This window comes from Sturnus vulgaris, chromosome 16 (assembly GCF_052056855.1).
Source record: "Sturnus vulgaris isolate bStuVul1 chromosome 16, bStuVul1.hap1, whole genome shotgun sequence".
In the NCBI taxonomy this organism is placed as follows: Eukaryota; Metazoa; Chordata; class Aves; order Passeriformes; family Sturnidae; genus Sturnus; species Sturnus vulgaris.
Window position 1 is genome coordinate 8,538,263 of NC_142258.1, and position 26,117 is coordinate 8,564,379.

A 26,117-nucleotide genomic window follows, 5' to 3' on the forward strand; every position below is an offset into this window, starting at 1 on the left:
TTCTTGTGCATTATTATAGGAAAAAGTACAAAAATGCCTGATGGAGATTGGATTAATGGCTTAATTTCTAGGGAGTATTAAATTACCTGGCATGTTGCAGAAACATTTATAATTTATAAGTAAAATGACATTAGCAATTTAAACAAAGCTAAGAGAAATAGTCTGGACAAGAATTATTGTATTGAAATCCAAGGTTCACACTACAGGAGCATGTTTAACACCCATATCCTGTAAGAGGATCCACTACACAGAGGAAAACATCACTGTTCCCACTTCCCCTGCCTCTGCCCTCATGCAGACAGGAGTCAGGATTGAGCAGCAGGGCTGGGAAGAAGCAGCCCAGGGGAGCCACTCTGCCACTGCAGGTGAGTGCAATCCCACTCCAGCTGCACTACTTGTGGATTGCAGAGCACCAGGAATTGGGCAGGATCCTCCACAACATCATCCATCACTAAAAATGCATTACAGGGATGGAAGCTAGAAAACAACATAAAAATCTCTTTCTGCTAAATGGTGTTATGGATTGTGGGTTTCCTTCACATGTGTCAGCTTTTTACTTTTAGAGGGATGCTTCCCTGTTGTGGCTAAAACAAATGTTGTAAGCAATAAAAATAGTACAAGGCTACAAAGAGCCATTTATCAGCTTGCAAAGGCCACACAGCTGAGATCTGCAGGCACAGGACAGGAATCATGGTTAGCTCAGAATTACTCTGGGCTCAGGGATGGAGGTGTCATCTCCTTCTCTGCTGTATTGCCCATTCAACATTCACATTTTAAAATTCACTTTATTCTCCAGTTATTTAATTTCTAACCCTCCCTATTTCTAGTTACTATTTGAGATTCCCTCATTTTTCAGGCCATCAGGAGGTACAGACAACATTGCCTGTCCTTTAATAGGCATGCTGGGATTTGTAGCAGTAAATTTGGCCCCCAGAAAGCCCCACCAGGGTGACGAGCACTGTGGATAAGGGGGTCCAGGCACCCTACAGACATAAAGGACAAGCCACCAAGAGCCCGACTGACAAACAGCATTATCACATAGAGAATGGGAAATTTCCTTCAAGGGGGTCACAACCAGCCCCCAGCTGCTCTGTGACACCACAGGGCTGCCTGCAAAGTGTGCCACTATCCCTAGCAAAGAGGAGGACACAGTCTAGATGCAAATAATTGCAATTTAAGTCCAAGTCCTACCACCAGAATGTAAATGAAATTCTGTGCTCTGTCCATGCACAGAACTCTCTGTGGTGGCTCGGGGGGCTGGTTGGGTTTGTTGGAAGGTGCCCTGTCCTGTGTTTGCTCCCCATCCTGTGCCAGGGAGGTGGGGAGCACAAGGACATTCCAGACCAGGTGCTGGAGCAGGACAAACTGTCACAGAGCTGCTGTGAGTTAGGGCTGAAAGCTAGAAACAGCACAGTGGAGAGAGGGAGGTAATAAATACCAGATGGTGAAAAATTTCCAACTGTTGGTTAGCTGGTGAAAAAAGGGATCAAAACTCTTGGGTTTTAACATCTTTATAGATAGCTGTGGCTAGGCAGTTCTGTTCAGCAGTTGCCAATAAAACTTATTTTAAAATATTCTAAATATAATGCTAAAAATAATGGAAAACTGAATTACTCACAAGGAGTGCCCTTTCTAATAATCTTTAAACACGTCTGCACTTAATGTCACTTTTTTCAACTTCTGCAAAATGCACTTGAGCATGGATTCTGTGCAGCAGGGAGGTATTAATTTAGCATTTTAGTGTGAGCCTGTTTTTGCTCAGTTAACTTTAAGCTATTGGTGTTTTATTGAGTGAATAAATTAACCAACTCCTATTTATTACGTATCTTTATTTGGCTTTCCATATTTCTTGTGAGCACTGAGGGTGAATGGAGGCAGCTGAGGCCAGAGACTGGTGAGCTGTTGGGCACATCAAGACCTTAAACTCTTCTGATCCACTGGCCAAAACCATGAACATCATAAACTGCATTTTATGCTGTAGGAAGCCTGTGATGTGCAGGGGGAGGCCATGAGCCTGCCTGCTCAGGAGCTGCCTGGTCCCACAGGAACAGATCCCACTGAGCTGTAATGGCTTGACAAGGGATCTTCAGAATGAACACCAAACCAATGTCCCAAAGGGCAGAAAGTCTCTGGAAGCTCAACATGGAAAAAATGCAGTGCTTCATTTGACATCTTCGAATAAAACACATCTATAAATGCTGAAGGAGGCAATGATTGTGCTCATTCTTTAAAACCCTGGCGATTTCAGTGACATTACTTCTCTCTCTTCCCAAGCAGTGATTTCAGTCTTTGCTGCACATTGGACATTCCAGAAATGGAGGAAGCATTAAAGTGTTTGGGTACCAGCAGCACTCTGGCAGTGCTGGCATTCAAACATTTCCTAGCAACCAAGAGGGGCTGGTCATGGCCAGAGCACTGGGTTGGTTTTGAAGAGGAGCCACGCTGTAGCTGAGCTTTAAACAGAAGGCCTAAGTACATACTTTTACCTGGTTTGTAACTCCTACCATATAACCAAGAAATAAGCCTGCTCTCATTCAAACACGGAGCTGAAGCAGCTGCTAAATCCCTCTCCTCTAATGACTTCTGCTGTGAAGCAAAGTAATTGCTTTTAAATGCTGCTCAGTACTTAGCAAAACTAAACTGAAGATTAATGGTTTATAGTTTTCATCTATATTTCCACTAGAAACAAGAAATGCAGCCAAACAAATATCCAATTGCCTCTGTGCACAGCTCTGGTATAGTATGACCAACAAATGAGTTCTGTGTTTTCCAAAGAGAAGGAAAAAAAATCTGTCCTGCATCAAACTTGATTTTACCTCTTTGAACCTTGGCTGTTGTGAATTTTCAAGCCAACAGTTTCCCTTCAGAGATTATTTCTTCTGCTTGCAGGAAAAGAATCAAATCCTGGGATGGGGATATTACACACCCACAGAGTATAGTAACTGATCCTGTGTCTTCTGGTGCCTCTTCACAGTTCTGTTTAGTAAATGCTAATGACTAATATATATAAATAGTATTCATTTTTTATCTAAAAAGAAGTTTAATTCAGTACTGATGAGAAGGTTTGGTCTCCCTGGCCTGCCAGCTGGTTTGGGTGTGGACAGGGACACTGTGGGTGGGTCACTCCAAGGCTTAGAGGAAACTTTCAAGACTCCCAATGAAAACAGTGCTTGAAGCAGCTGCTCTCACTGGAGATGTCTCAGCCTGTGTGACAGGCCTGAGCACAGACATTCACTTCCAGCTCACATTTTGCCACTCTTCTGCATAAGAGGCCAGGCTGGGGAAAACTGAGTGCACACAGGTGACACTTCTTGTATTTTGGAAAGATTTCAATGAATTTTTTCCCACTAGATACTATTATTCATGAAATTCATAAAGGGCTTTGCAGGAAGTATTTCATTGTAGTTAACTCAATAAGACACTAAACTTCCAGGAAAAGTGGGATATTATAAAAGTGATTTATAAAACACAATCACTGTGGTCAGTGTAGCTGCAGTTACCCCACAGAGATGTGTTTAAAACACACCTCTACAATTACCCAGGTGTCCTTCCCTCTTTCAACTCAGATGATACTGAGAAATCAGAAATGTCTTGTAAAGTAGTTTTGCAAGTTCATAGTTAAAGTTTTCAGTATTTTAAAGCATTTATGGAGTAGAATCTCATATTTTCAGAATTTCAAACAATCTCAAAATATAATTTCTTGGCATTTACTTTAAGTTTGAAAACTGAAATATATTATAAAATTATAATAAAACAGCATTTTCCATTGAATCTTGTTGTTAAATGCATTGCTTTTAAGGAATATTTTAAATACTAACTAGGAAGATAAATAAAACCCTGCATGGGCCACAGGTCTGAAAAATCTCCCCTCAAGGAGCAGGGATGCTCCAGGCTGTTTCTCTCCGGTGGTTCCCCAGAAGCACAAAATCTCTTGTGCTACTCCAAGGGCTCATTTCAGAGCCAGTCTTGGTCTAGCAGCACTTCCCAACCCCTTACACAGAGCTGCTGGGAGAGACTGATAAAGGCAATGGGAACAAAAGAGAAAATGTAGTTTAAGGTGAATCAAAGAATCAAAGTTTCTGGCCCAGACAGTTTTTTTTTTGTCCAGGGATTGCTTCGTCCTGACTGCCTTGCAAACACCAGCAGAAACAATTTGGTGAAACTGAAGGTTTGCCTTCAAAAAAGAAACAAAGAACCTCTGTACAAATATTGAATTTTGTGAACAGATTCTTTTTTTATCACCTACTTCAAAAAGTCATTTTACAGCAAGTGTGTTGCATGAGCTCTCAGTATCATTTGTCACACTGGACAATACCCATGCTGGTATCGACTTTCCCCCACTGTTCTCTGTAACTATGAATAAGATATTAACTTGTCCCATATAAGTATTTCTCCTACTTTTACTCCACAAGCACAAACAGAGCTGTGCATAAATATGTCCCTTTTTGTTAAATACAAAAAATCCATTTTGCAGGGAGTTGGATGTGAAACACAGCAGGGACAATTATTGCACTTACCATGAATTAACTGAATAATCTATTGAGACATTCATATTTTCAAGACTTCAGCAATTACATCTATATATAATTATTATGCAAAGCATACTCATATCTGAGTGTTTAAAAAGATCTCAATGCAACCACTTGGGAACCTACTCCCAAATTCTGTGCATGTGTGCAAGGGTAAATGTGAAAACTCTCCTGGCAATGTGTGTATTTTAGAAGCTCTTTCTAGGGGCCAGCCAGGACATGAGGCACCAAGAAATGCACTCCTGTGACACTGATAGGTGACTCCAGAAAAGGACCAATTCAGGCTCAGCACTGCAAAACCCACAATGAAATCTTTTTCTCAAAACTCGACTCCTAACCCCTGAAACTCTTTGCAGAAAACAACAGAGCAGTAATGGAAGAAATAAGAAAATAATGAAACCACAAATATGACACCTATTCACAGTTGCCTGTAAAAATATCAAGCTATTATTGCTGGATACATTTCTAACACAATAGCAGTATCTCTCTAACATAACATTTCAAGATTTCAAATAAGAGTAGAATAATGTCATGTTAGTGCCTCTTGCAAACATATAACTGCAAAAAGGTGATGTTTCCTCTACAGAGGGAGCAAAGTACTGGCTGCTGGTGAGTCTCTGAACCTTCCTACCCCGGGGTAATGCATTTTGAGGAAAGAAACTTTAATCTGACATGTATTTAAACTGCCTTTCAATGTAGGAACATATGAAATTATTTTCTTTCTTTGATGCCAATCCCTTCTCTAAGGTTATACCAATGTAAGGGACCTAGGAAAGGATGTAGCAGACATGTAGGAGAGGATCTAAGATGCTCTAAGTGGAAAATAAAAATAGTGTCTGGGTAAGGATTGAAGTTAAGAGCTATAGCAAAGAAAATCTGATTCAGGTCTGAGTTTTGGTTAACCATGTAGGTACCATGTAATGGGAAAGGATCACTTCAATACATCAAGAGTTCCTGAGTCATAAATGATGGAATTTGCTAAGGAAAATGATGATCCCAAAATACAAAGATTTCATTAAAAAGAACCCCAAAACACCTCATGCTCACTGACTCTAAAGTAAAGGTAACTGTGTGCATTAGGCAGTATAATTTTGATAGGCTGGGAGGGAAGGAATGTTTTAATAAACTAATAAAGAGCTAGAGAGGATTAGGCCAATAAAACTGGGAAGATGGAGTTTCATTATCCTATCCTGTACTGATACTGTGCACCCAAGTGTGTTAAATGGAAACCTTCAGCTGTACCACTTCAGGATGTTAAAAACAACACAATAACAACATGTACCTGGATGCTAATAATGGCACCCTAAATAGACATCAATTTTAGCAATCAAGGCCACCAGAGCACAGCTGTCATTAAATGCATAATAAAAACCTCCAACTCCACAAAGTGGGAGTAAAAAGCAAATCAGAGCTGCTGGCTGCTCTGCAGGCATTGGTTGTGCTGCCACCATACAGAGTTTTAGCACATTAAATTATGTATGGCCTTGTAGCACTGGACTCTCAAGGTGTTTTTTTCCCTCAGAAGTTTGTTGGTTCCTTCTAGAGATGATATGACTTCACATTTGATGTTCAAGCTGATGACTAAATATTTTTAAATATATTTTTATATTTTTAATATAATATTTATATTTTTATATAATTTGTCACTAGAAAGTGTGAAATTTAAAGAACATTAAAGGATTAGAAAGAGATAAACATAAGAGGGACATTATTGAGACCATCCACTGAAGAGCCACTGTATCAGTCTATTTGCCAATGGAATTTTTTACTGAGTTGTCTCAAGCACCAAAATCTTTTCAGATGCATTTACAAATAACACTTTAACTAATCCATTAGTTTGCTTCCCCAACTGCATATATGGATAAAGTGAGAGCTCATGCTAAAAAAGTCACCTACCAACAATTAATCATCCACTTTCCATTTAGACAGAAAGTACCAATCAGGAAATGCCTTCTATCAATTTGTTTCCTTGATATTAATAAGTACAGCAAAAATAAACAAGGATAAGATTATTCAAACCACTCAGCCTATTAGCCTCCTTTTAACATGCTTTGATGAGGCAAGTCACCATCATAATGTTGTTTAAAAACTAATTTGTATGTTAAGTACAAACCAATTAATATCATCCTAAAAGCCATGCAGAATGAAGAAAACTGCACTGAAAAAGCAATGAACTCCATCTCAGTTCTGTCTGCTGGCACACTGATGAGATCAGGTCCCAGTGCCCTCCCCTGCTGCTTGGTGGCACAGTTCCCTCTGCTGTCCCCTGCTCCAGCCATCCTTCCTGGGCACTGCTGTCACCACTCCCAGAGTGTAAATGCTCCGGGATTTGTCATGGAACTCCCATGGCACTAAAACACTGCCTAAAGTAGGACTAGGAAAATATTTAGATTTAACAAAAGACTTCTGCATTCAAAAAGAAATTAATTACTATGTGGTTTCACTTACACCATATTAAAATATTTTGTGATAAGATTCTGTTATTCAAATGTAACTTCTGATGCTACAAAATTTTCAATACCAAAAAGAAATCTATGGAATTATGCTTGGCACTCTGCACTCCTGTACTCAATTCTTACCAGGTTTACAAGGCATCAGCAATGCTACTCTGAATTAAGTACAAGAAAGCTTTGCTTCACTCTGCAGAACATGTCACTAATAGAAAATGAAAGGCTGCAAGTACCACAAAGCCTCACAAAGGAAAATGGAGACACCCCTTTCCTATGATCCTTTGTAAATGGTCTCTTGAATTCTCAATCCAGCTCTGCCATTGACATTCTCAGGCTATTCAAAGTCTGTCACAAAAAGTTGGACAGATAATGCAATGCTTCCCTGGATGGAGAGAAGAGACATGCTGTGCTGTCTGCACTGGCAGAGACTGGAAACTCCCCCTCTAACACAAACACCTCAGTGTGACAGCAGCTCAGGAGGTGTGAGTACCATGTCCCACCCAAGAGGTTAGGACAACTGTCTCCATTTTTTTTTCCCCTCCCCAGAATTGTAAATATATTTGGATATTCAGAAAATTCCTTCTCTTACTGCTCAAAGTGGTGCACTGGGCACGAGGATGCCTGGGAGCCTCTCAGAGGGCCAGCCAAGGTCTCTCAGGGTGCCTGTGCAATTTGTATTTACTGCCAAGCGCCTTCTACAGAGGGCACACAGGTCTGGAAACATCAAAATGTGTCGTTCAGAATTATGCAGCACCATCTGAGCATGTAACAGTGCTGAGACCATATGGAGAGCTACCAGCAGAGGTTGAGAGCCACAGCCTGAGTGCCCAGGCTGCTGCAGGGACTGAATCCCATATGGAATGGGCTCTGTGCTGCCAGCCACCCTCCCAGGGCACAGCTCCCCTGGAAAAGGGCTGAAGTGAGAGTCAGTACTGGAGCTGCTCTCCAGACTGGCATTTAACAAGCTGTCAGGATGACTTAAAAATAGCACAGCATCTAACTGCAAAATAGAGCTCTGGTTTGCTTGTTCTGCTTTCCCTGCTGTGATTTTAGCAGGAATTGGCTGGCTTAATTTAGCTTTGCTAGTTGCCAGGAAATAGCATAATTTTACTTTAAATTTGATTCTTGGCTGGGTTTTCCAAACTAATCCACCCCTAACAGCCCCCCAGTGACAGGCTGCAGCAGTTTGCACCAGACCAGGACCAGGAGTGCTGGTCCCTGCTCTTGCTCCCACTGCTGATGCCAACGCTTGTGTCCCCTCGTGCTTCCGTGTCCACATCTATAAAGCAAGTTATAGTTACTGCCCTGGCTGCAAAGCTGACACTTTTATAAATGCTCACAACCAGAAATACCTCATTACAGTGTTACCTTCTGAAGGGGTAAGCTTTTCGGTTGAGCTGGGAGAAAGTGTGAAATAAAGGAATATAAAGCACCTGCAACACTGACACTGAGGCTGAGACATCTTCCAACTGGCTGTGACTTTGCATTGCTTGCAGGACTGAGATCCTCTTCCACTCAAGCAAGAGCTTTTTTGTCAGTTTGAAACTAATCCAGCCAAGGTAAAAATCAAGGTTTAACATGCAGCTCTTCAAAATGTAATCCATTACCTTGCTTAAAACTCAATATTCAGACATTACAATAACATGCTTTTGAACAGATTTAGGATTACTAAAAGTAGAGGTCATTTGGAAAATGTCACAGCCTTGGTAAGCAGATGCAGGTATGGCTAAGAGTATCCAAGGGGAATATTAAAAGATAAATCTTTCCTATTTAGGATTCATCAAAACATAGTATGAGGATGTCTTGGATTTCTGGTGTATCTGTCTCTATTTTTCAGTTTGCCTTTCAGCATTATATTTCAATGTCTTGAACTTGACTTCCTCCTTCAGATACAAATGAAAACTATCCCCAAGGAATTTACAAAATTCTTCTAGTAAAGAAGTGATAACTCTACAATCTGTTTGCAGAAAGACCTCACCACAGCTAGTCCCTGGGTAGCTTCTCTTTTCACTTTCCTTAGGTCTTCTCTTAGAAAAATACTTTCCAATATTTTTGAGATTGAATTATCTTCTAACAATCCTATTTTTACCTTGCTTTTATGAGACTCTGAAGAACATTGCTTGGTCATCAGCCAGAGCTGTATTTCTTTTCATGTATGGAATTCCATCTGTAACTGTTATTCAACTGCACTAAGACTATTCTTTAGCTAAGCAATCTAGAAATATTGCTTTTCCACCCACTTTCCTTTTCCAGTCTTTACAGTTCTGTAACTAAGTCTTTCTTGTGAAATCTAAAACTACCTCAGCCCTAGCTTATTTCTTGTCCCATCACACAGATCAAATTAGTCAGAGGCTCTTTTGCATCCAAAAAACATGAGCTTGTGTTGCTGAGCTGTTACACAAAACCCAAGCCTGACCTTATTTCACAGAGAGCACTTCCTCCACCTCCCACCTTCACAGATCCAGGGATCTTTAGGGATCCAGGACTTCCCAGACTCTGGCAGTGGCTGCCTACATTCCCAGTTTCAAAGATGGGAACCAAGATGTCTTTAGGCAAGCCCCAAACATGATCCTGCTGCTCTGAGATCTTACCTGCCTAAAATTCCCCAAGGTTCATGGATCCTGCTCCAGGTAAACTTCTGCTGTCTCTCCTGCTCACAGTAATATACCTCAAACAGAAAATTTATATTTGTTTTTGTATATTTGAATAAATCCCTCCCCAAATCAATCCAAAATCTTCCTGGTTTTACTGTAAAAACAAATTCATTTACAGATGTGTGGAGAAGGCTGCTGCTATTAGGAAGTGCCCCTTGTGTACATTGGTGAGGAAATTGGGAGTTGTCAGACATGAGTTTCTGTCTTCTTATTCTCACATAACCCTCCCCAAAATAAACAATTAGAAAGCAAAATTCTCCAAACTCCAAGTATGGAGAGGAAATGTGGGCAAAAAAAAATATTTTTAAAGATTCTAAGAAACAGAATTTGCATATCTGATATCTGTAGGCAGCCCTGCAAACCATATTTCTTCCTCTTTTGAAAGCAAATGCTCTCTGCATTCACAGTTCAGCCTAATAAATTCCATAGCAACCTCGTGAAGTGCACAAATAACAGCTCTCAATAAGTCACAACAAGAACTCAGAAAGCCTAGGACACAAAAAGGTCCCAGAGCTGCCTTGAAATACCAGATTTCTCAGGACAGTTAGCAGCCAGCATGGACACTGCCTCTTCCAATACTCCAGACACAGTCTGTGTCTCAGCTGCCCCCAAGCCCCCTTTTCCTCTGCAGCAAAGCCACTCCTGCTCTGCAGGACTCAGCATCCCTGGAGGAGCAGGGCTTGAGGTCAGTCCTGGCTGTCACAGCATCCTCACAGGCACCTGTGTGCAGTGACAGGAGCAGCCAGAGGCAGGGGAGCACCCATCAGAAAACAGTCCAGTGATGTGTATGCTGCAACACCAATTTGTGGTCTTGTCACAGTAACAGAACAAATATCTAAGAAGTAACGTAAGACATAAGAAAGGTATGTTTTTGGTTGAAATAACTATTGAAATTTTTAGTGAAGGTTTACATGAATATTTATCCTCTCTCAATCTCTAGCAACTCCCCGCTTAGCTGCAAGAAGGAAATTGTTAAATATTACATTATCTGGTCCAGCTAAGTCAAAGAAAATGAACATAAAACATTTCAGGGCTGAAATTACTTCTTAGGAGATTCAAATAACTGATTGTTCCTCTAGCAACACTGAGCATTGACAGGGACAAACCCAGGTAGGAGATTGCTTGGGTTTCCTGAGGAAAAGATCAGGAATCCACTTGGAATGCTGCACCTGCAGATCCTCACCTCGTAATGCTAAGGACTGAGTGTGAGGGGCATGGCAAGCTCTAGTGGTGACTTTGCTGGAGCTAGATGAGGAACTCCACTGGGCATGCAGGTGAGGTGGAAGCCAGGAGAGGACACAGCAGCCCACAGGCAGCCTTGGAGCCAGCTGGAGGCAGAGCAGCCTGCAGGGACAACGTGCCAGGAGCACACAAAGGCTTCAGTCTCCAAAGCTGTTTAAAAAGAACACAAAATCCGAAACAAGAACAACACAACTCTCTGGATACAAAACACAAATCTTCTGATTTCAAAACAAATCCTGCCTCCTTTCCCACCACTGTGTCCTTACAAAGTTGCCCTTCCTTCCCCCTTTGCTTTCCACACCCTGGCCCATGAGTGCCTTTGTCTGCCTGCAGCAATGCCACTGCCCTTGTCCCACTGGCCCCTGTGCCCAGAGCTCGTGTCCTGTACTCCTGGAGCTTGTCCTGCTCCACTGCTGCCCTGCCATCCCTCCCAGGAGGTCACTCCATCCAGAACTCAGACATCCAAAGCAGTCCTGACATCACAAATGCTTGTCCTTGGAAAATTCAAAACAGAGGAACAGCAGCACCTCTCATGCTGTAAAGAACCAACGTGGTGATAAGAAACCCACCAGGCCTAGCTTTTCCTGTAATGTCAGCACCAGGTCAGTACACTGAGCATTTAGGAAAGAGCAGTAATTAATCTGGAATAACTGCATGCAGGCAGAGACAGCTCAGAGGGAGCTCTGTGCATGCAGATCATCATGGACAGTGTCCCAGCAGGGGAACAACCAGGAAAATGCCAACATGCACCTGCTGGGGAGTTTGTTCACCCTTCCTGCAGCTCCATTCCCCCTCCTGCCCTGGGGAGTCCTGACCCATCACCATCAAGGCTGTTGTGATAGCTTCGATGGCTAAACCACTTCTGGTTTACAGGATTTGTTTTTATTTTCTCTATTTGTCTGAAAAACTGTCAAGATCCTCCTTCATGTGACCAGCAAACCTTTAGGAACACATATACACATCTCATGTTGGAAATGTTTGAAACTACAGACTAATCTCCTTGAAACCTGATTGCTTATTTGCACTGCTTTCAAAAGCAGTTCAGGATTTCTATCACAATCTCATTTTTTCCTACATCTCCTGGCGTTACTATTTTAAGTACAGAACTAAGAATGGGAAAACACAAAGACAGGAATGAATATACATCCCAGAAAAAAAATTTACTCTTTGAATTTTGTTCTAGGAGCCAGCAGAAATCCAATCCTGTTGTGCTTTTTATCTGTTCTTTTCCTTGGAAGGTATTATTAGCTCAATTAGCAGAGCTATCCATACTGAAATTTCTCCTATCATTACCTTACAGCTCTTGAATGTAAAATTCAAGAGGCAGGACTTTGAGACACAATTTATGGCAAGGTTGAGAATCTTTTGGCCTCTTACCTCGTTACCATCCACCAAGCAGAGTATGTAACTCTATTCCAGGTTGTGGTGACAGATCCATGCAGAGCTTGTGTGCAGTCAGGCCACCCCACAGCAGAGCCCCTGTGGACATTCAGAGTGTCACTACCAGGGCTTGGCAGCTCCTCTTGGGGGACACAGCTCAACTGGCCAGCGGGGCCAGCAGCTGTGGGGCTGGGCAGGTGAGGTACCCACACGTGGGCACAGAGAGCACCTTCAAAAACAAGAAGTTAATGATTTGATCAAATGCTAGTCCTGCCTTGCTGCAGCAAAGTCGTCTCAGGCAATAAGACAGCCTTTCAGTGCTTCTATCATTATTATTCTATTAGCACACTCTACCTTTTATTCTGCCTGAAATAATATTGACTTATACCTTTCCTTAAGGGCAGTTTTAAGATGCGAGTGAACTGCTACCCCTGCAGTATCTGAAACAGAGCAAGCGTTTTCTATCAAGTCTTCACCTCTTGAAGAAACACACACCTCCACTTGTGTGCTGTGCCTGGGAGGGATGCTCACAGTGCTCACCGTGTCTGCTTCAGCTGGGGACTCAAAGGGAAGCAAATTCCAGGGGCTGCCTGCCTGCCATGGTTGGTGCTCAGCAGGAGCCAGGAGCAGGAGCCTGACATTTCCAAAAGCTGTGCTTTGAGACTGCAGAAACCAAACACCCCTCACATCTTCCTGTAAGCCCAGCAGCTAAGTCAGAGAGCTGCCACACAGGAGAGAATATTTGCTTCTTCTCAGTCTCCCTTTTCCCTCCAGATGCATTCTCTCATTACCTTGTACCCTGTGCAGAACAGGAGGTTGAAGGATGCAACCCAAAACTTCCCAGTCTTAGGGCAGCCCTACAAACACAACTCCTACAAGAACTACACTTCGAGAATGAGCTTCCAGGAGAATTCCAAATGCTGTTAGTTGGGTTGTTCAAATGCTGTTAGTTGTTGGTTGTCTGAAAGGGCAAAAATACTAATAAAGGAGTCAAAAGAGATGAATTGTATCAGTCAACGTGGCCTGTGCAGAATATATGTAATACTTTTGCACAAAACAATGCAAGTAAAGGGGAAGCATTCAGTAGCTTGGTGCAATATTGTCAGCAGTTATTACCATCACAGGATAGTGGCCCCAGCAGGATTTGTAAATTTGTCTAAATTTTGTCTGTCTTTGTCTAAATATTACAGCTGTATATGCAAACACCGACTTTCAATAACACAAATTAGGTGTTCAGTTTATTCCTCTATTTAATAAACTCTAGTGTAAATATGTCAAAAGCAACCCTTCGTCTGAAGGCAAAAAATCCTTCATTGGTAGACTGACAATCACTGCTGTTTCTGTAAAGTGTGAATCAACTTCCCACACCTTAAATCAGTAAATTACTGTATTATTTCTCTTGTGCTTGTCATTCAGAACACTTCACCTTGAGAGGAAAGAAAGAATTTTTTCTTTGACAGTGGCTGACAACGAGTGAACTTGTCCAAATGCATTTTATAAGGATCAGTAGTCTGTTATGGAGGGATTCTTATACAGCTTTTCATCACAGAGCAAATGGAGAACATGCTTTAGCTTCCACTGAATTATATCCATTCCTAGAAATTACTGTGGTTCCCCTATTTACAGTGTGATTGAGACAGAGAAGGAAAAATATCAGGTCAGTACTCACAGCATGGATCAACAAAATCTGTATTACAACAATACAGAAAATCTGAATATTGTAAAGCACTAGGAAACATTGTTACCATGTATCCCCCATTATCACCTGCCAAGCTGGACCATAATGGAGGCAGGCAAGGCTTCAGAGCACTAAATACACCAATCCACAAGGATCAGGCAATTTGTGTTGTATTATTCTAGCTGTATTATAGCTTCCATAGGTTGGTCATGACTTTGTTTGAAAAGCAGGTATATACATCTGTAAAGGTAAGCAGAAATACTGATCTTCTTTTTCTTTTATATTCATTTCTTTTGCATTATCCAACATTTGTGGAATGCCTCTCATTAAACCATAATTCTGCATTGAAACAGGATTAGTAATTTTTTTACTCTAGATCTACTGGTGTTCCTATCAGTACTTTGACATTCAGAATTGAATTTCTGCTTCTGAACCACATTTCAGAAGGTTATTTTGGTCAGCAATTTATATTGTATTATTCTTTTTAAGAATTGGGTTTAAAAAGAGAGAAATATCAAAGGCTTTTAGTTTTCAAAAGCTGAAGAGCTGATGGGAACAGAGGGAGCCCTACTTCTAACCCAAAACCACAGACCTAAATTGTCACAGTGTGTTAGCAAAACAAAACAATTCAGAAGAACAGAAATTAGGGAAAGTAACAGACAGAAAGAATTGATTAATCCTATTGATTCAGAGCAGCACTATCTAGAAGTAAGACTCTTCCTAGTTTAGAATTTACATGTCTAATAGAAATACCATTACATTAAGGACAATGCACGCTGGGAAACAGAGCCACCACCCCCATCTCTGAACAGTACAAAAAACTTTTCAGCCTGAGACCTAAGACAGCTGAGACCACACACCTGAGCAGCTTCTCATGATACAGAAGAATAATAACCTTATATGTAATCTGATATCAGATGATCAACTGATCTTTAGAGTCTTTTCCTTTTCTTTCACAGCACCTCTGAGGCAGACACATCCTCAAGGCAACTTTCTGACTCTAGATAATAATCATTATGTGTGTACAAACAGTGGACATTTAGTGCAGATAAGGACAGAACAAGCTCAGTGTTTGGTCTGAAGTTGCCAGGAGAAAAGGGATAATGGGATTCCAGGTGACCAAATTGATTTTAAGCTACTTTCACATTCAGATCACTATCCCATGGCCCCTTTCCTCAGACACTCCAGTGCATGGCCTAGGATATTTAAACTGCCATTCACATTAAAATGTCAGACTGTGAGTTGCAGGGGCAGGACAGAATCAGAGATTTGCCTCCAGCATCTCTGCTGCACAGGCTGTAACCTCTGGCAACAGGACAGCTGGAACCCAGGAGTAGCAATGGCTGAGTCACTGTTAACTGGGTCAAAAACTCTACCCAGAGTCAGACTGGTGGAAAGCAAGGATCTTGAGAATAGAGATATCAAAATTTAAAGCAACAGGTATGTAAAGAAATATAACTGAAACTGCAGCAACAATTCTCCACTAAATCTCTCGCTGTGAATAAAAATCAATGATAATCTTGTCTCTAACTTTTTAGGATGTGTTCAACAGATATATTTCAAAGACTCTGAAAGCTAATGGAGCCTGGAATATGAGTTTCTTCCTTAAAACAATATGTAATGCAATTATGCATAATGTTCCACTGTGTTACAAATTTACAGGAGAAATTTGACTTCTGTATAATTGCTTATTTGACATTAGTGTCGTGCAACTGAAATCACACCAAGTTTTCAGCTTGTCAAATACTTTGTGCCTTTCCATCTGTGAAACATTAGAATTAGCCTGACTTTTCCACTTTAATTTAGCCCTAGTGAAATGTCCCTTCTGATCTTCTTGGCTTTAGGTATTGCTTGCAGCCACCCACAGCCACCTAAACTGTCACCATGAGAAGTAAATGTCCTTCTCGAGGACACAATCAGAACACCAAATCCAGAAAAGAGAGAAACACGTTTCCCATGTTTCTCAGCATTTCCTGTGCAGTAGAGGAACCCCGATTACAAGTAGCAGTATTTACTCAGTTCTAAGGTAAAATAAAGATTGAGAGTCCCCCCTCTAGGACACAAAATCATCTCTCACACATGGGTGATCAGTATCCATCCCCCTCTGCACAGGATTTCCTCCCCTACACATTCTACCTTCATTAGATGGGAGATTATTTGGATTCAGACAGCACAAAGAACCTGCAACAGACCCATGCTAGGCAGAAACTTGCAGCAAGCTAAAAGAGCCCCCTTGGCCAGCAATTAGCTCCTTCTCACCAAGGGATCTACTTTAAAAAAAAAAGAAAATTGAGCTGAAGATCAAACAGATGGCATGTTTAGCTGCAGTCAAAGATGAACACATCCTCTGCACCTACTATGATTTTCCATCCCAGTAACAGGTATTATAGCCAAGAGGCTCCAGGCATTGCTGTATGAGCACACTGTAACACCAAAATAATCTGGCTGTGAGTATTCTGAATTCTTGTTTGAATGCACTGCTTCATTGGTAAGGGATTTCTGTTTTAAATTAACAACAGGGACAATATGAATAAAGATGATTTTGAATTCATAAAGATTAATTTACTTGGATTAAAGGAACAGGCATGCAAACATCTGACACAGCTAAACTTCCATTATCTTGCAGCAAAAACAAAGGCAACACCACAAAATCACAGGAACTAGGTTAAAAAAGACAATGTAAAAAGAAGACTGGAAAAGGTGAAAACCAACAGCAATGAAGTTTAAAACCCAATTCACATACTCTGCCTCTTTATACACATAATTCACTGCAAAAAAAAAAAAAATACTATCTCCCACCAGTGGAATGGCTCATTGCCTCAAGGGAATACAAAACAATTACTGTACAGAACAGAAAAAGACCACAGGTTATGGGGAGGAATACTGTCCCTCCCTCCGCAAAAAAAAACACAAAAAACCCCCAAAACCAAAAACAACCTTACTGCAAACAAATGAATGAAAGCACACAGCAAAATGATATCACAAAACCCAGGGTGAAGTCATGTAATACAATGACTTACAAAATTAGTTTTCCCAAAAACAATGGAAATATTCTTCCTAGATTAAATTTTGTCCTCTCAAGCAAACAGCCCATGCAAAAATCCAAGGAACATCTCATGAAGCTCTACCTGTGCCTCACACAAAAGAAATAATTTCATAATCCATGGCAACAAAGGAAGAACTGATCCTGATTTTTCATTGTTATTATAAATTAGGAACCATTTTACAGCACCCACTGAAATCACTGTACCAAGACAGAAACTGCAGATGTAAAATGAAGTTCAGGCTCCAGAGGAAACACTGACTTCCTATTTTTAAATCCTCCTGAAACAGATCTTTTGTTATTGACACAAGGAAGGAACATACAAACAGCAAATCACTTTTGACCATCTTTTCAGTTTATGATTAACATAAACAATTTCCACTCTTTTTTTTTTTCAATCTCTGTTTTAGTGCTTATGGCACTTCCATCACTGATCTAACATCATGGAATGAATATTTAAAGGAAAAAACAACACAAGTGGCAGCCCAAAGTTTGTTTCTCAGGCAAGCTGCCATCCCTCAGAAGACAGCTGAGTCACAGAGTGTATAAATAACTCTGTCAAGAGAATAACTTAGACTTGCTGTGAAACCACTCAGCAGAGCCAGGAAGGTGGGACACAGCAGGTGTTACCAGTTCCCTTCCTCCCCTCATCATTGGCAGCAGCTTTTGCCTCTTTCCAGCAGCATGAAGGCAGACAGGAACGTTTGCTCCCAAGTGGAGGCATCAGGTTTTGTGAGAATTCGTTAACTCTGACAATTCACAAACCTCGACTGTGCTGGGAGGTCACTGAGCGTCCATGTGTCAATTAGAAACAGTCCTGTGAAAGGACAGGGAGCCAAAACAAAGCTGGTGAGGAGCAGTGGAGGGTCACACCCCAGCCAGCAGCATTTCCCTGCTCTCAGACACATCACACCCTGTGCCTGCCCCACACTGAGGAGAAACTCGGGGTCCTTTGGAACAGGGACAGCAGAGAGGCACGGATTCTCTGGACCATGCTCATGGGAGCACATAGAAACATTTGCCTGCATCAAGTACTGCTTTGGGGAGCAGGCTTCTTTTAAATTAACAAAGCTCATGCAAGAATTTTGGTGCATTAAACCATATATAACTTAACTCATGACCTCAGCACTTTATATAAAAGTTAAGATGTAAATACATACTCTTCAGCTAATACTTTCCTTGTACCTTAACTCTCTCTTCTTTATATCCAGAAGTTACAAAAAGGCTTTTAGGCCTGTCCCTAGTACTGTATTTAGCCAAGCCCTTCTGGTATAAAGTCTAGGGAAATCCACTTTATCACTGAGACAGTCACACCACTTCCAGCTTTAACACAATATTTTCTCATCTGTTGGCATACTCAAGGACCCAAGTCTGGATGAAGATCACAATACTTTAAATAACCTCATAAAAATATGCAACATAAGGCACTAAAGCATCACTTTACAAACTGTTTGCTCTTCTGCTTTTATGTTCCTTCAAGTCCATCTCAGAAATTTCAGTCCTCCTAAGAAATTCTGAAAAAAAAGCTCCAACCTAGATGCAAATTTAGGATTTCTGACAAATAAAATACAAGGACTCCTTTGAGTCCCATCCTGAAGGCTATGTGCAGTCACCATTTCCACTGACTTCAAGGAGAAGTCTGATGGAAAGATGAACCTAAAAAGAAATGTAAAGATCCAGAATAAAGATGCAGTTCTGGATGTCTTGCTCTAAAGACATGTCTCATATGACTTGAACTTCCTTAAGAGAAGAAACCCATTCATTGCTTCCTGGGCTGCCAAATTTCATTCCAAATTTTGTGATACAATATGAATAGCTGGAACCATCAAAGCATGTTTTACTCTCCATCTGTAATCTGCCCTCCTTGGTAAACACCATTACAGACTTGAATCCTCAGCTATAACAATTTCTTATTTTTAGCTGGAGTAAATGTAGATATTAGCATAATTCATGGCCAGATATTATTGTATTTCATTTTCTTTTAACAGAGGCAACAGCTAAGGTCAAGTCATCCACAGTCCAGTGCCCTGTCTCAAAAACAAAGCTTTCTCTGGGTAGCAATGTTTATTATTCTTTTTTATACACTCATTTGCCTTCCTCTATCCTCTCCATCTATGCAGCACATATTCCCCTATTTTCTACTTTATTTTTACACTCATTTTACATCCATGTAATTCACAACCTCAGGTAAGGATCACAAAAATTATACTGAAGACCTCCACTCTGCTGATATTTTCTCTCTATTTGATTCTATAGAAAGAAAAAACTGGGCTCCTATCTACTGTCATCACCATTATCATAACACGGCCAAGCATTTTTAGGCTTGAACTGAAAAATTAACTTCTCTTCTGTATGTTAGGAGTAATTGGTGCCCTGGTGACAATCTGAATCAGAGACTGGCAGGCTGTGCTGCTCCCTGGCTGTGGGACTGGGAGGTTCCTGGCTGCCAGGCTCCAGCAGGCAGGCATGATCCCAGTGCTGCATCCCACCGGGAGAGCAGGATGGCTGCAGCACAGTGTTGCTTTCACATTTATCTCCCTTTCACAGATGCCCAACAGCCATGAATACAAATGAAGGGATACAATGAAAATAAGTTTGTTTGTCATTGAGAGTCAACTGTGAATGACTAACAATCAATGAATAACCCAGTGGGTGTTTGATTACATGGCCTGCATGTTAGGGTTTTGAAGACTAACCTCTCAAAGCTATTTCCATCCTCTGGCTCCCTACAAGAGGATAAACATTTCAAAGAAGGCACTGTCTCCTGCAGTATTTGTTTGTACAGTGCCCTAGCACAATGGGGCTCTGTTCTCCAAGCAGCCCTTAATGAGAAGTTCAACACCCATTTCCTTTTATAATCATATAATAAACAGTTTGTGTTTAGTCTTCTACTTTCATGGTAGGCAAAAGCTTTATTGATCAGATCCCCTGATAGTTAGTTGCTCACCTCAGCAAGAATCCCCCTGCTAGGTAAGAGAGAAGAAAGAAATTGTTTTCCTCAGCAGCTTCATTCTCGCTTGTGTTCACTTCCACAAATAATTTCAGCTAAAGACTACTTTTTTTTTTTCTCCAAGAGAGGCATTTATTGAAATTCAGTTTGAGAGATGAGTTGAGCAGAAGTGAAATTCTTAGAGAGCACTTCAGCTGTGAATACTGGTCTCTTTGATTTGCACCTTTGAAGAGATGTCTTCCTGAGCTACTAGTGATCAAGATTCCAAATTGAACATTTAGTGTTAGAAGTGAGATGTTGTTCTAAAGAGCGAGCAAGTCTGCAGCATTTCACCTCTGTGTCTCCTTATATAAACCATTTTTAGGCAGGCTGACTCCCAGACACACCTACACTGCACTTCGTCTCATCACAGTTTTTCCTAACAAAGTAAAAGTGACTTCATCCCTGCTTGTGCTTCTAGGCTTGGAGAACTGTTTTTGTGTAACAAGCCCCCCAGGAGCAGCTCCAGTGCAGCAGCAAACACCCAGAGAGCCGAGCTCCAGCAGTGCCCACCTCTCCTCCATCACAGGGAGGAGCAGGCAATTCTCTGCAGCAGGGCTGGAAGAAGCTGTGCAGTGTTTGCCAAGCCACCTGTAAATCTGCCTCCTCTTCTGCCCTTTTTGCTCCTCCATCATTTTTTTACTGATAATTGGTGTGGACGCTTTCATTTCATAGTTCTGCCTCATAACTGTTTAGTGCTATTTGGTGTTGGAGGGCAGATTAAAATCTTCAGATACACTGCACCACCCTCCTATAAAACTGAGCAGTTATTTATCAATAACACAAATGATGTAAAGCAATAGAGGAATCTGCAAGACTAAGACTTATAAACTCTGTGCTTGTGCCCTCTTTTGGACATATTACTGCTGGAAATCCTGATAAATAGGAAATAAATTCCCAACATTCATTGAGAAATGTGTAAGTTGAGGAGCAAACCTGAGAAAGTTAATTTTACAGAATGCAATAGTGTTAACTGCCACAAATGTGTGAAGTGTGGGGATGATGGACTTCCAGAAATGGAATCTGGCCACTTTTGCAAGTTTGAGAGCTTGGAAAGATTAGTAAGTGTAACTGGCTTATATGGCTGAAGGTGTTGCTACAAGTGCCAATTTATAACAGAAAGGACAAGCTACTTGTTCTAAATGCAACAGAGGTTTTGGAAAAGGAAAAGGGGTTTAACAACGTCTAAACATTAAGGGAAAGGAGGGAGGCCACAGGAAAAAAAATGGAGAACACTCAATTTTGGTTTTGCCTTACACTGACTGTAATGATTTTCTCAAGCCAAACCAATTGTCAATCTACCTCAAGAACAACATGAACAAGGCTTTTCAAACTATGGCAACTCACTGAAGTTGCACCTTTTACAGATGAGCATCCATGGAAATTCCTCCTCGTGCCCACTGTTACACTTTGCACCAGACCCTGTAGGATAGCATGGCCCCAGATATGTCATGCTAAATTAGGACATCAGTGGAGAGCAATGAGATCCGTGAAACCAACATAACAGAGACAGAAACAGTCCCTTGATAAAGGCAACCTTCACTTCTTATCTGCCTTAGACTCACTGTCAAGCTGAGACAGCTCACAAAAGTATCAGTTTAGTCACCTGTAAGGGTAGTTTTCATACAATGGGCAGCTAGTCTGCTCCCAGTGAGTCTGAGCCCACCAATTTATTCCATGCAGCAATCAAACATTAATGGGTTTCTGTTTTAACCTGTTCAGAGCAGAAATGGTGACTGAAAGAGATGAAATTGCATTCCATCGTGGGTCTGCACAGTCAACGAGGCCCTTTCATCTTGCAGTCACTTTTTTTCCTTTGTGGTAAAAGGAAAGTTGGGATCCATAAAAACTTCAAACACATTGCATTCTCCAAACAGGAACTTCCCTGTCAATTTATCGTAGATTTCAGCCTCTTGATCTTTTCTTTGTGTCTCATGAGAAGACCCAATGCCAAGAAGGACTTTTTTTAAAGGGCTGGCCTATAAAAATAAGCAAGGGGATTTTATTTCATACCTTAAAATTAGAAATGCATTATTGATAGAATGATTAATTATATATTTTGGATTTATAACCAAGATTTGAAGAAAAGAACAATATTTGAATGTACATAATTGCTATCACGGCATACAATCGCTTTTTTTAAGCACAGACCCCATTTCCTTCTTGTATGAATATTTTATGCTGAATACGTGTTCCAGTTATTTGGCAATATCTCCTTTTCCATTTCTTCCCTTCTTATGAAAGAAGGAAACTCTGATGTGAATATTTCCTACTGATATAACCTAGTTCTACCTCTAAATCAAAATAAATTGCAAGTGTGATATTCTAAAAAAAAACCAAATCCTCCCAGCTCTCTCCAGGCCTCAGACCCCCAGGCTGGGGGAGCTGCAGGCACTTCAGGCTGTGGCTGCATCTTCCCAGCCCTCTGTAAGCCACAGGGCAGGACCTGCCTTGGTTTGCACGGAATATTCACATTGCTGAAGGTTTTTGCATGGCAGGGAGCTGAGCTGCAGCCTTTCAGAGAGCTCTGGGTTCATGTGCATCGTTTTCTCTCAGAGCAGGAGCAGAGAAGGAACCTCTACCAGGTTTTCAGCCACCCTAAGGAGACTGCACTATTTTCTAAGTGAAGGCTTGATCCAAGATTCCAGGGAGATTTATCAAAATATAAACCAGGCCAAGCAATGTAGATGTGCCAGAAGGAAGATTATAAACTTGTGTGGACATACATCCCACAGTTTTCCCCTCGAGTGCTACGAGGTGCCCCAGGAGCTGTGGGAGCTGTGGCCCAAAGGCTGGCAGGGCAGGATGAGCTGGGGGAGCCCGGGCACAGGAGAGGCAGCAGATCTGCAGGGCAAGGGGCCATGATTCCCCTCAGACTGCCAGCTTCTTTGTTCTGTGACAAAAGGCAGCTTTTGTACATTAAATGCATTGATGAGTGACAGTGTAGGTCAGGCTTCCTTCACATAAAATTAGAGTCTTGCATTGAAGGATCTTTGGGTTATTTTTTTCCTTTCATGGAATAATGGAGCTGTTTGATTTCCACAAACACACACACAACTTCCAAGCTCAGAGAAGTACAGCAGAGGTAAGAGATGATGACCCATGCTCTTATCTTGTTATTCATTCAGCAGTGACAAATATTTATAAACCCTTAATTTTCAGAACCATAGCTAAAAGTCAGCTCAGCTGACACGCTTTGAAGATGCAGATTCAGTGCCTCAAGCTACCACAGGGGATTTAGGAGCGAAAACCTGATTGATCTTCAGCCTTCCTGTTTCACCTCCCCACCAGTACAACAGGGAAGCCACCAGACACTGCACCAGCACCAGACTGCTCAAACCAGGGCAGTGGAACCTAAAGCAATTCATGAGTACAGGTAACTACAGAAATCAGTTGTAACCACCTGCTACATTAAGTAACTGAGAGCAAAGAATGTGATATTCTACTATTATTTTGTATTTCATTTCTCTGGGTAGGACTACACTAATAGAAAAACTTTAAAGTTACCGAGACTGAGAAAACGGGATCTTTGATGTCTTTTATGCTTGCTTCATTCATAGTGTAGATACTAAACCTCCTGCTTTAGAAACTGAAGACTGCTTCATTGCTAAATGGCTATGCATCATGGCCCTTACAAATCTCTATTAAACTGAGGATTAGGCAAGGGCTGGAACAGATAGACAGTATATTTTCATTCAATCTCCTTTAAAATAATGATGCATGCAACTTCATGTCATTACTCTTTAATGGTCTTAAGCCTATTTAATAGCACAGTAATATTCCAAAAAGGAAAAGGGAATTATTTCCACATTTAATTTTCATCACAAAAGTGAATGTGGTTCTTTCCATGGCAGATAAGCAGCTAAAGCTGCTTGGTACCTTAACTGGGATATGACTGCATTAGCTTTGCTACATTACAGCTGGGCTAATGAAACAAAGCAAAATTATTAGCTTCAGACTCCCCGAAGTATCTGGAAGTAACATTTGGCTTGTTTCTAGAGATATCCATAGGGACAGTGGGATGTGCAGGTGACAGAGCCAGATGAGATCAAGCTGGGCCTGTGTGACCAAGCTGCCTGCCCCTGTCCCATTGTCCCTGCACAGGTCCTGTGTGGGGCTGCACAGGGACTGGTATGGCCCTGGCCCTGGCACCTGGGTATTGCCATGGGAATAATTACCCTACCAAAGTTTTGTTCTGCCCTTACTTGCACTGTTGGAACTCTGTGAATGTTGCAGATCCACTCCTGCTGCACCTCTGCAAAAAGGAGTTGGCAATTGGGCTTCCCAGTTCCTGCATTTGAAGTGGAAATAAATTTCTCCTTCTTTAAAAAAACAAAGAATCACAATCCACTAGTTGTTACCTAGGAGAATCTCCTACTAGTTAATTTTTTAAAAGTCAGATTCAGATGGAGGTTGTGCAATTCAGAACACAAAGGGTATCTGAGTCAAGGCTCAAAATCTTTCTTTTAATGCAATAATGTGATTGATTTTTTCCCCTCCAGGGGGGTGTTATATTTATATTTCATCTTTAATTATCTTCTCTAGGATTGTTAGTGCTTCCACAAGATTCCTTCCAAGTTCTAATTAGACATAACTGGATAGATTAGCCAGTGTATGATAACCTTTTATTGCCAATTGACTTCAGCTTCATGTGTACAAAAATCTGAGCTGGGGAAGGAAGAGAAGTTGTATCAAATGACTAAAATCAAGTAAAGCACAGCAGCTCTGCCCCTGGCCTCCTGTGCTATTAAACATGAGCTCCACCAGAGAGGAAATTCACATCACCCAGGCAAGGAGCCTGCTTATAAGCAGGACCCAAGAGATATTGCACAGATATTTAATATCAAATTCTACTCTTCAACAGAAAAGTTGTCTGTGGACCAAAAATCTAGGGTTATTTGCACTGGGGTTATTAATCTAAGCTAAGTGGCACTGTAATCTAAAATATTTAAAGATTTTCCTTGCCAGGCTGCACTAGTCCTTAAAAATCTATGAACATTTCATTGACTTTTCCCAAAGATTTTTCCCAAGAATTTAAAAACAAAAATTTCATTAATTTTTAATCAAATATATTATTTTCAACTATGAAAATTCTAAAAAACTCCACCTTTGAAGACATTATAAGACTGGAAATGTGGACAGACATATGTAAAACTAGTCAGGCAACTTCACTAGGTTAACACACTGACTGGTAAAATAAAACATAACTTTGTTCCTCATGCAGGAATAAAAATCTGTTGGGTTTTTTTTAACCTTAACCATTAATTAAAGAGGTTTCAACAGTATGAATAATTTACAGTGACAAGCTCTGACAGGTTATACATGGTGAGTAATGCCTTGTCAGATGCTTCAGTATTTATATTGAGATGAATGCTACACAATGTGATGCACATGCTAACAATGAACATCAATATTTAGTACTCCCAGCAAAGCCTGCTGGTATGATAAATTTGGCCTTAACTTCATATCTATCTGCAGACTTGCCTATCAGCTATTTATGTAAAGAAATATTTCCAGAGAATCCTTATACATTTACACATCCTCACTGCTTTGGCAAGAACTTTTACTTCTCCTTGGAGCTGTGAGCTCCACTCACATCACTCTACAAGGCCCTCAAGTCCATCGAGGCCAGCCAGGCTTGCAGCAGCCTGGTAAGAGCCCAACACACACACAGCAGCCAGCAAGGCTGCTGGGCAGACAGACACCTCTTACATTTATACACCTTGCCCTCCATGGGCTTGGTGATCTTGAAAGATCCTTTCCTACCCCAATCATGCTGTGATTTCCCTCAGGAAAGGCAATGAGACAGCAAATGCAGTTCTGATAAAAGCCATGGTGAAGGTACCATAATGCCAAACATGATCACACGAATCAACAGATGAAACACAGTCAACAGCTACATCCCTATCCATGCTCTTCCTGCAGTTTTGTAGTGTTGTTTCCTGCCACCCAAGTCCCTTTCATCCTGTGATACATTCATGATGGTGCTATTCTCAGTGACTGGGCTCAAAACCTGACTGCTTTGTATGGTCTGAAGTGATCCTGTAAAGAATTCTTTGAAAGCTACTATTAGGATGATGTATGGCCTAATTTTGGTTGCTATAGTATTTAGAGTCAGACTTATGACTGGAGAAACAATCTCCCACTCACTT

The 26,117-nt window shown here is 41.1% G+C and overlaps 2 long non-coding RNA genes across 2 annotated transcripts in view; both read right to left on the reverse strand.

Annotated features, from left to right (window-relative positions):
• LOC148221905 (uncharacterized) overlaps positions 1 to 12,428 on the reverse strand; it is a 41,569-nt gene extending 29,141 nt beyond the window's left edge. Inside the window, exons 1-2 of the long non-coding RNA XR_015807136.1 lie at positions 12,253 to 12,428; positions 10,817 to 11,025 (exon numbers count right to left, since the gene is read on the reverse strand). This is a non-coding gene — a long non-coding RNA (uncharacterized LOC148221905). The remainder of the gene's footprint in view (positions 1 to 10,816; positions 11,026 to 12,252) is intronic.
• The window catches only part of LOC148221904 (uncharacterized), a 154,441-nt gene that overhangs the window by 58,173 nt on the left and 70,151 nt on the right, over positions 1 to 26,117 (reverse strand). The window lies entirely within an intron of this gene.